The sequence below is a fragment of the Benincasa hispida genome, chromosome 11, assembly GCF_009727055.1.
Source record: "Benincasa hispida cultivar B227 chromosome 11, ASM972705v1, whole genome shotgun sequence".
Lineage (NCBI taxonomy): Eukaryota > Viridiplantae > Streptophyta > Magnoliopsida > Cucurbitales > Cucurbitaceae > Benincasa > Benincasa hispida.
Window position 1 is genome coordinate 2080343 of NC_052359.1, and position 11331 is coordinate 2091673.

Sequence of the window (11331 nt, forward strand, 5' to 3'; positions counted from 1 at the left end):
GGTGTTCTACCCTAGAGAAAGGATTTCTATGTTTTCAGTATAATGCTCGAAGCTAGGATGGATATCTCATAATAGCAATTCGCCCTGTCAATCCTCGGTGAGGTTCCTCTTTTCGGTCTGTGTCGTTCTTCTTTTTTGTCGTCTTTCGAATGTTGGATTTGTCTGGCATGGACTCGATCCTTCACCATTTAAATAATATCATCAAACCAAATAAAAAGAGGGATTTGGACCCAATGAGAAACCATTAACATCTTCATTTTAAGTTGTGGGTCATAGGGAGGTTTATCTAATCATGGGATAACTTCGCCCTCGAAACACAGAACGTACTGAATAATCGACCCATTTGCCAAGCAGAGTCTCCCGAAATCTTCCCTCTTTGCCTTTAAAATGCGGCGTGTTCGAATTCTAATCACTTTTACGCGAGAAAGCCGGACAAGGAGTTTAGTTGGTTGCCGGCAAGTCTCCTGCTGCTCATGGTGTTTCACGATCAGTATTGGAAATCGTGTAGGTTCGTTTGGGTTTGATCACTTCTATCACCATCCATGGCATATTTATTCGTGTTCGTGGAAATTTGTCCGGGTTTGTGTCGCATGTTCTATCTTTGAGTCGTTGCCATCATTGTTAAATGTTGTCGTTGTCGACTAACGCACATGGGTTATTGATCATTGAGGTGAGAGTTTGCTCAACTTTATCTTCATCAATTCTTTCTCTATCATTTTTTTCTCTTTCTCTCTCTAGATTGGGTGTTTCTATGAAGTTTCATCACGAACTAAGGACTGAGTTTGGACGTCATCATTGTTGTTGGTCGATTTCTACTATTTTGTGCTTGTCGGAGATTCGGCCAACTACTGTTGGGTGAGTTTTTGGGCTATTTTTCTTTTGGGTTTTGGTCTAGATGGTGTGGGACATTTTCTAATAGTTCATTTATATTGATTTAAGGTTGATTCAAGGTTTATTTCATGTTCTAGTGAGATTATAGCATTTGCCTAGTGGATTTTTCACGTATTTCATTAAGATTTCAAAGACTTTTAGCCTTTTGTGCTTGCTGTAAAATTTCTGGGTGACCCATAATGGTGTGTTGATGTTTTGATCTATCATATTTAGGGAAAACATGATGATTTGGGCCAACGTTCAATTTGAATTTATTGTTCAAAGGATTGTTAGCATGTGATGCTAATGAGATTTAGGCCTTAGACCTTGAAATTAAAGTTGTTGTGGTGCTTGAGTTGAATTTAACCTTGGCAATTTTATTTTAGTTTTTGGAAGAATGTTACCTTATTTGGCCGAAAGGGGAGCTCTTTTGACAAATTTGGTAATTGATGTACTAAATTGTTTGTCTCTAATTATTGGATTACTATATGATTTTACCTTTCTTCTCACATGCCTTCAACACTACATGATCAACATTATGTGATTTTAACTTTTAGTTGCCCTCTTCAGTTTTCACTTAGGATTTTATATATATATATTTTTCCTTAGCACTCTAGAAAATGGTTGCTAAATATTTCTTGATAATATTATATTAATATCTATTTTATTGAGCAACAATAACATTTTGAGTTGTTTTATAAAAATTTGCTCTTGAAGCCTTTTCTTGTCTTCCTTCAAATTAAGGTTGGCAAAAATTCCCGTAGGGTCGAGTCCCTACCTCGACCGAGGTGAGGAAATCCCAGTTTGATCGGAGATTATAATAAAGTCCCGGTTGGGCACGGTGTGGGGACAGGAAGAGTATCCCTGCCCCGTCCCCATCCCTAATTAACCTTTTTACCTTTTTAATATAAATATAGATGGCGATAGGTCCCCGTAGGGAATCCCGTTCCCGTCCCCGCCTTCAATTGGCGAGGATGGGGGGAAATATCCCCCGTGGGGACGGGGATGTTGAGTCCACCCTCCCCCCTGGTCGCTCGCCCCGCCCTAGCTTCAGCCCCATTGCCAACCCGACTTCAAATGCTTTGATGATAAATTGGTTATGAAACAAGATGCTTTTACAACACAAATGAATTGGGGACGTATTCAAGTTGTTGGTATGGATTAAGCTCTTTTTATGTTCATTTATTATTTCCATTCAACTTTTTATGTTATAAGTTAGGTTTCTCATAGTCGTTACTCTAAACTTTTTATATATAGTCTTTGTTGTTTATAGTTCTGGACTTATTCAAAGTGCTAGGATTAGATTTACGGTGGATTTTGAGTAAGAATACCCCTCTTACGAATATCTCAATTTTGATTTAAGGTTTTTGAATTAAATTCTAATATATCTAAATTTTGTCTTTGATTCTGTAGACTTTAAGGAAGTTGATGTTTGTTCGAGAAATTGAAATTTGGATCAAGTGTTGTAAATAATTTCCACACCCCTTCCAAAATTTAGGTTTGACTATTGTGATTTGATAATAGTTTGAAAGTATGTCCTGGTTGTCTCTATCATGAGTTAAATCCTAAAATGAATGTTGTTTTTTTATTAGGTCTTGCGCAAATCTATTGAAGTGAAGAAACCGCCTAGCAAATTAAGTATACACCGCAACAAAATTGGAATTCCATGACATTAAAACCTGTCAGATTCAAAATTCTTGACAGTTATTTTAAGTCATTGTATCACCTATAAAGGTATGTGCATTAACGACTGTTTTTGAAAAATGTCATAATTGGTTTTCTCATGACAAGACATAATTGTCAACAATGAATAATTATTGACAATTATAAGTTATCATAGTCAAATATATTAATGACACATTATTGTTGTCTTTAATTAGTTCAAAATTGGGTATTCTATAGTGACCTTTTTTTCGTTCAAGAATATATTTGAATCATGACACTTTATTGTCAAGAATATTTGAATCATGATAACTATTTTACGTTAACAAATATTCTATCACGACACATTTTTATTGTCACAAAATTTCATATTTATGATACTTTTATATTGTCAGTAAAATACATGTCTTAATAGTTTGTTATTTCTTTGAATCTTGTCATTACACACATGATTCCATCATCAAATATCTTATTTTAACACAAAATCGATACAAACATAAATAAGAACTTTCATATATAAGAATGAAGTTAATAATGTTTTTACAAATAAACTAAATACAAGGAACTATTGAATGTCTCAAAGGGACAAATACAAACAAACTAATAGCCAAACTTAGGTAAAATTTTTACAAAGGAACTAAATATAACAAGATACTGCCACGAGTAACTACATTATAACAAGTTTTTATCATTAACCAAATATCAATTACTTGCTTTGTAGATTCACCACTTCAATGGGTTTGTGCAAGACGTAGTAAAAAACACAACATTCATTATAGAGTTCAACTCAAAGCATCAATGTCAACGATAATCACAACATTCATATATATGTCATTTATAGAATAAAAGTTAAGCAATCACTCTGTCTACTGGTACACGTTAGATAACATGGATATCTCTAATTCCCTCCACCACCTCCAAAAATAGTGTATCAAATATAAACATCATTTCTAATCTATCAATAACAAAGTTTCAACTAATATTCCTAATGTAAATATCTGCATAACTTTCAAGGAGCTTAACTAAGAAGAATCAAGAAAATAACAAAATCTCTAAACAAAATTAAATATATATATATATATATATATATATATATATATACTGAAACTCATCTTACCATGGCCCCCAATGTTCCAAATAATATCCTAAAAAAGGAAAGAGTTAAAAGACTGAAAAGTACTTTAGAATTCATTTTCCAGAATGATGGCATACTTCAACAAAACAAATAATACCAATATAAATGATATTTGGAGGAAACTGAGCAGAATTTGAAAGTTGTATATAAATGAAATGCAATGAACAACTAGTGCAAGTAGAGAAGCCTGTCGTGTAAAAGCAGCCATTAGTAAAGAACTAAATGGCAACAGAAAAATCTAAGATTTGAAGTATCTAACACAATGTAAAAGCTATTGTTAAAAACTCCCATATTATCATTACACTTGTGACAAACCTTCGCAACTTGAAACTTAATCCAAGCCCTTAGTAGAGCAAACCTAAGAACATGTAAGGACAATAATGATCAAAAGCATAAGAACAAATAGTCTAGAAGCCAGTGATTTACCTTTTCCACATTTTTCACTTCTCATACGCTCCCAATATCCATAAAAATCTTTTAAACAACATATAAATTTGCAAAAAAGAAAAAAAAAACATAAATTTGACTAAATCTAGTAAAGTATTTGGTAGAATAAGAGCAAAAATAGCAACTTAATTTATATAGTTCAGCATTCCTAATAAAGGAGAGAAAAATATCCTTGTTTCTTTGTTGATAAACCTTTCATAACCTCTGAAACCCACAAAGAAAATGAAGCCATTTATTCAAGTTAAGCCTAAAAGTCTTGGGATATATTTTAAGAGTTTTATGGGTTGGATATGACAAAACAAACATAAATAAGAGGAAGAAAGATAGATAAAATTGACCTTGAGTAGTAATGAGCCTATAAACTTAGGCCAAGAACAAGCCTATAACTGCAAAGTTTAAGAAGTAAATATCATAAGAATTATATGTCTATGCCAACAACTTCATTCAGTTTCACCACTAAAAACTAAGAAGAAAACAGAGAGAGACCTACCTAAAAATTCATCCAATTGAAAACTAGAAAATGATGGATTTGATACAAAATAACAAATAAATTAAATGAAATGAAATGACAGAAATTAATAACTATATTGAAATCATGAAATTAATAACTGAATTTATAGGACTTACATCTTGAAGGTAGTTCGGTGGAGCGAAGAAGAGAGAGTCTATGAGGAGGACCTGACATTTGAAAAGGTTAAGGTAATGTGTTGGATCAATAAGATATTGAATCAAAGGTGATAAGAAAGAATAGAAAAGAAAAGAGAATAAGATAATTATGGTGATGCAAATTAGAAGTGTAAAAAGGAGAAGTTGGTTAGATATATTTAAATAATAATATGTTTAATTAAAGTATGGACTATATATGTAGATTATTAATTTATCATATTGGGTTATTTTATGTGATCTAATTAATCAATGCCTAGATTCCTAATTGAGTTTGGACTTAATAGGTAGAAACCTAACGTTTAATGGGAACCTTAATTGAACTATAGTATGGTCTCCGATATACAAAAATAATAAACACTCGATCTTTCTTGAATCTCATCTAGAGAGAGATCCCACTAAGGCCATCGAGGCTTTGGTTGAGAAAGACTATAGCTATCTATTATCAATCTCAATGGAATCCGGTATGTTATTTATTCTTGATAATTTGACATGAATGATCCTAGGGTTAATCTATTTAATATAGATTTAAAGTAATTATCCTAACAAGTGGTATCAGAGCTCGTTGTTTATGTTAGATTGTCGGCGTATATTCATTTACCATTGATCATGAAATTCAATTTTGCTTTTCGGTAAAGATGGTTAAAGATTTTTTTTTAGAAAAAAAAAATTCCGCACACAGCCAAAGAAATCCATTACTGGCCCATTCAATTTTGCGCTTCAATTTTTGAGTTCTGATTTTGGTACACCATCTTGCAGTTGAGCATTAACTTCAATTTTTGAGTTCTCAAATTTTGTTACACCATCTTACCGTCATGCATTAACTTAATAATGGGAGTTACTGGTTTTAATTTGATGAATTTGATTGGTTTTCAGTCGAAATAGGCTTGCATGTGTTGGTTTCTAAGTTTACTTTGATCTTTGATAAAGTTGAATAAGTAGATAATGGAGTAAACTTAAATCTAATTTTTAAATTAATTAATCTGTGAATTTGAATTTAAAGTTCGATTGATGATTCGAGTTTTAATTAGATTAAACATATTGTGAATTTAAGTTAAATTTGATTAATCATGTTCTGGATTCAAGATTAATTGATCATATTGTGGTTTAAATTTAAATTTGATTGATATTTTAGTGAATTTAACTTTTTATTTGATTAATGATATTGGTGATATCCAGATGTTTTTATTGCTTTAATTGTATTATGTGTATGCAATTATTGAGTGTTCTTTTTCTATTATTTTTGTACAATAATATAGTTATATTATTGTGTCTTATATTTTAGATTGGATTGGTCAAAATAATATGTTACCAAAGTAACCTCTGTTATCTAGATTAATTTAATTATAAAATATAAGATGTTCATATTCATGAATTTATGCGGATAATTATTGGCCCAAAGGAAGATAATTATTTGGCCGGACAATTATAAGGATTGCTCATGTAAAAAATAATAGGTCAAAAGAAAGGCTATTTTTTTTATAGGGTTTATTATTAGTACTTTGATTACTATATTGAAAGTATCATTTACCGCTAGTGTTTTTGCCCAAAGGTTGGATATCAATGTTGTGTTAGGTATATTGTTAAAGGGGCCCACCACATATGTGAAATTATTTTGTTATATTTTAATTATGAGTATTTGTTTTGTTGTTTATTGTATCTGGAAACTTGAGTTCAATCCCCAATTTGAATGGAACGAACTTCAAGGTTTGGAAGGAAAGCCTAGAGATATTTCTTAGGTGTGGATTTGGACTTTGCATTAAGGACTGATAAACCTACTTCTACTGAGGAACAGCTGAATACGACTAATATAAAGAAGTGGGAACGATCAAATCACATGTGTCTAATGATCATTAGGCACTCCATTCTGGAGTCTTTTCGAGGCTCTATCATGGAAAGTGAAAATGTCAATAAGTTCCTTGCTCAAATTGAGAAATATTTTGCTAAAAGAGAAAAAGGGAAAACAAGTATTCTTTTGACTTCTTTAACTTCTATGAGGTATAAGGACAATGAAAACATAAGGGAATATATTATGGAAATGTCCAATATCGCAGGTAAATTAAAGGTACTTGATATCGAGATAAATGAAAATTTACTCGTACATTTGGTACTTATCTCTCTTCATGCATAATTCACTCAGTTTAAGATAAACTATAATACTCAGAAGGATAAATGGAGTATTAATGAGCTTATCTCAAAATGTGTGCAAGAAGAAGATGGGACTCAGAGAGAAATGACAGAAAGTACTCATTTGGCAATTGGCTCTCGTGATAAGAAGAAAAGGAAATTTGTGGATGCTACAAAAGGGACATCTCAGCAGAATAAAACCAAGAAACAAGCTACTGAAAATCCTTGTTTTTTCTACAAATAGGAAGGTCACTTCAAGAAAGATTGTCCTAGGTACACTAAGTGGCATGTAACGAAGGGTAAACTTCTTACTTGGATTTGTTCTGAAGTTAATTTAGCTTATATACCTACAAATACTTGGTGGGTAGATTCTATTGTTACTACTCACATAGGTATATCAATGCAGGGTTGCCTATAGAGCCGACCGCCAAGTGATGCTGAAAGATTCATCTATGTGGGCGATAGCAAAGCAGTTTTAGTTAAAGCTATTGGGAATTTTAGATTATTTTTAAAAATTGGTTGTTATTTCAATTTGAATGAGACTTTTGTTGTACCGTCATTTAGACGGAATTTAGTTTCTATTTCTAGTTTGGACAAATTTGGTTTTTCTTGTTCTCTTGGAAATAATAAAGTTAGTCTTTTTTAAGATTTCAAACTTATTGGTACCGATTCTTTAATTGATAATCTATATGTGCTTGATTCTTTTGCTTCATTTAATAAGATCTTGTTATCTAATTCATGTGGTACAAAGCGTAAATTAAATGAGAATTCTGCTATGTTATGGCATAAGTGTTTAGGTCACATTTCTAAATAGAGAATTTAGAGACTTGTGTCAGATGAAATTCTTGATTCCCTTGATTCAAGTAACTTCGACGTTTGTGTGGAATGTATTAAGGGAAAATAGACAAATATAAGAAAATTAGGTGCCAATAGATGCTTAGACGTCTTAGAACTAATACATATAGACATTTTTGGTCGAATCCCTATGGCTTCTTGAAATGGACAACATTATTTTTATTATGTTCATAGACGATTATTCAAGATATGGGTACCTATATTTAATTCATGAGAAGTCTCAATCTTTGGACATTTTCAAGTCTTTCAAAGCTGAAGTTGAACTTCGATTTGGAAAGAAAATTAAGGTTGTCAAATCTAATCGTGGTGGTGAATACTACGGTAGATATGATGGATCAGGTGAACAATGTCCAGGGCCCTTTGTCATATACCTAGAGGAATGTGGAATCTTCCTGTAATACACTATATCGAGCAAACCCAACATGAATGGTGTAGTAGAAAGGCGAAATTGAACACTTAAGGATATGGTAAGAAGTATGATTGGTCATTCTTCTCTACCAGAATCCATTTGGAGTGAGGCACTAAGGACTGCAACATATATCTTTATTAGGGCATATATCCTTATTAGGGTACCTAGTAAAGTAGTAGCTAAAACCCTTTATGAGTTGTGGACAGGAAAGAAGTCTAGTATTAGGCATCTTCACATCTGAGGTTGTCCAACTGAGGCTAGGCCTTATAGGCCTAATGAAACAAAATTGGACTCAAGAACTATTAGCTGCTATTTTGTTTGATATTTTGAGCGTTCTTGGGATTTCAAGTTTTATGATCCCACTTTTGGATCATTGTTTGAGACAGGAAATGCTAGATTCTTTGGGGATGTTGAGTTCGGGAAAAAGATAACATAAGGAAAGTTGTCTTTAAAGAGGAATTAGTTTCTTTTCCTCATGTGGTTATAAATGATGTTCAGGCTTCAATTCCTAACTTTACCATTAAACCAATTATAGAATAAGACAACATTGAAGTCTCCGTTATTGAACCTAAAGTACAAACTCAACAACCTTAAGAAGTGCCACTAAGGAGATCTATTAGAGAGAGAAGAAGTGCAATCCCAGATGATTATATTATGTTTCTTCAAGAACATCAGGATGATGTGGGCATAATGGAAGATGATCCAATCAACTTCTAACAAGCTCTACAATATTCTAACTCTCAAAAGTGGATAAATGCAATGGAAGAGGAAATAAAATCAATGAAAGACAATGACGTTTGGGAACTTGTCGAATTTCTATCAAGAGTGAAATCCATAAGTTGTAAATGGATATATAAAACAAAAAGGGATTCACATGGCAATATTGAAAGATATAAAGCTCGTCTTGTTGCAAAGGGTTTTACTCAAAAGGAAAACATTGATTACAAAGAGACTTTCTCTCCGGTTTCATCGAAAGACTCTTTTAAGGTAATCCACTGATAACTCACTTTGATTTAGAACTACACTAGATGAATGTAAAAACTATGTTTTCTCAATGAGAACATTGATGAGATGATTTATATGGTGCAACAAAAAAATTTTGTGTCTGGTATTTCAAAGTCCATGGTATGCAAATTGAAGAAATTCATCTATAGTCAGCAAGCCTCTTGTCAATGGTATCACAAATTCCATGAAGTGATAACCTCCTTTGGTTTTGAGGTGAATATAGTGAAATATTGTGTATATCACAAGTTCAGTGGGAGTAAATCAATCTTTCTGGTGTTATATATTGATGTCATACTCATAGCAAGTAATGATGTATGTTTATTGCATAACACTAAGAGATTTCTCAAAAAAGAAAGTTTGAGATGAAGGATCTTGGTGATGCTTCTTTTATATTAGGAATTGGCATACTGCGAGATCGTTCTCAAGGTATTTTGAGATTGTCATAAAAGAACTATATTGAAAAGATTTTGAGTAGATTTGACAAGAAAAATTGTGCACCAGGAGATACCCCGATCAGTAAAGATGATAAATTTCATTTAAATCAATGCTCCAAAACCACCCTCAAGACTAAAGAGATGCAACAGGTTCTCTATGTATCGGCTGTTGGAAGCCTAATGTATGCATCCAGATATTGCATTTATAGTTGCAGTGTTATGCAGGTATTTGAGCAGCCCGGGGATGGATCATTGGAAAGTAGCTAAACGGGTTTGAGGTATTTACAGAGAACAAAAGATCATATGCTAACTTATCGAAGATCAGAAGTTTTGGAGATCATTAAATATTCTGATTCTGATTATGCTGGATGCCAAGATACTTTGCGATTCACTTCAAGCTATATCTTCATGTTGGTTGGAGGAGAAGTATCCTGGAAAAGTGTTAAACAAACGTTATGGCTTCTTCTGCCATAGTTGCAGAATTTATAGCATGTTATGAGGCGTCCAATAATAGAATATGGTTGCGAAATTTTGTCACTGGGTTGCGGATAGTGGTTGACATAGAAAGATGACTAAAATTATTTTGTGACAATAAGTTGATAGTGATGTATTCCAACAATAACAAAAGCAATATGAAGTCAAAACTTGTAGAGGTAAAGTTTCTTATTGTTAAAGAAAGAGTTCAAAAAGTCAAATTTCTATATAACACATAGGAATAAACTTTATGGTGGTAGATCCATTGACTAAAGGTTTACCACCTAAAGTTTTTCATGAGCATGTTGCTCACATGGGTATTAGTCACTTTTTTTATTCCATGATTTAGTAGAAGCTTGTTATTGAGGATGTTTTTTGACCTTATTTTGTTTATTTTCTATATAGAATAAAGTTGATGGTTTATATTTTATTATTTGAACTGGTTTATCATGCATGCAGTTTAGTATAAAGTTTTTAAGAATGATCTCAAGGAATTTGGACCAGTTGGAAACAGGCATGATCTAGATCACTTTGCATGTAATTTCATATTATCTATCCATACTTGATCTATGTCATTGAATGTATTGGAATTGGTGAACAAGGAAGGTTTATTTACAAGGGTAGTGATGAAAGCCACCTTAATTTCGTGCTAATACAGAAGATGGATCAAATTGAACTAAAGGGGAATTCTATTATTGAAATATATATCAGGTACACAGACATAGCCCAAGTGGGAGATTATTAGATATATTTAAATAATAATATGTTTAATTAAAGTATAGGCTATGTATGTAGATTAATAATTTATCACATTGGATTATTTTATTAGATTGAGCCATATTATGTGATCTGATTAATTAAGACCATAGATTCTTAATTGAGTATGGACTTAATAGGTAGAAGCTCATTTCTAGTTAATTAGGATTTAATGGGAACCCTAATTGAACTAGTATATAAAGAGACTTAGGGCTATGATCCCCAATATACCAAAACAATAAGCACTCAATCTTTCTTGATTTTGGTTGAAGAAGACTATAGTCATCTATTATCAATCTCAATGAAATCCGGTATGTTATTTATTCTTGACAATTTAACATGAATGATCCTAGGTTAATCTATTCAATAATTATGCACAGAAGTAGCAAAAGGTGAAAGACGAAAGTAACTTTTACCAACTAATTGTTCTCTCACTCCCCCTCTTTCCCATTCATAAACCTTCCTAAATTTGTCCCTGCCATTTTTTGCATCTC

The 11331-nt window shown here is 32.4% G+C and overlaps 1 long non-coding RNA gene across 7 annotated transcripts; it reads left to right on the forward strand.

Moving 5' to 3' along the window:
* Positions 1–295: 295 nt before the first annotated feature.
* On the forward strand, positions 296–7493 carry LOC120090136. Of its 7 annotated transcripts, XR_005485427.1 has the most exons (7): positions 296–670; positions 739–855; positions 2284–2368; positions 2463–2604; positions 4751–4813; positions 6991–7203; positions 7311–7493. It is a non-coding gene; the product is annotated as an uncharacterized LOC120090136 (long non-coding RNA). The 7 variants fall into 7 exon arrangements; XR_005485428.1 differs by having other exon boundaries at positions 296–855; positions 4735–4813; XR_005485429.1 differs by having other exon boundaries at positions 296–855; positions 4735–4813; positions 6994–7203.
* The last annotated feature ends 3838 nt before the right edge of the window (positions 7494–11331 follow it).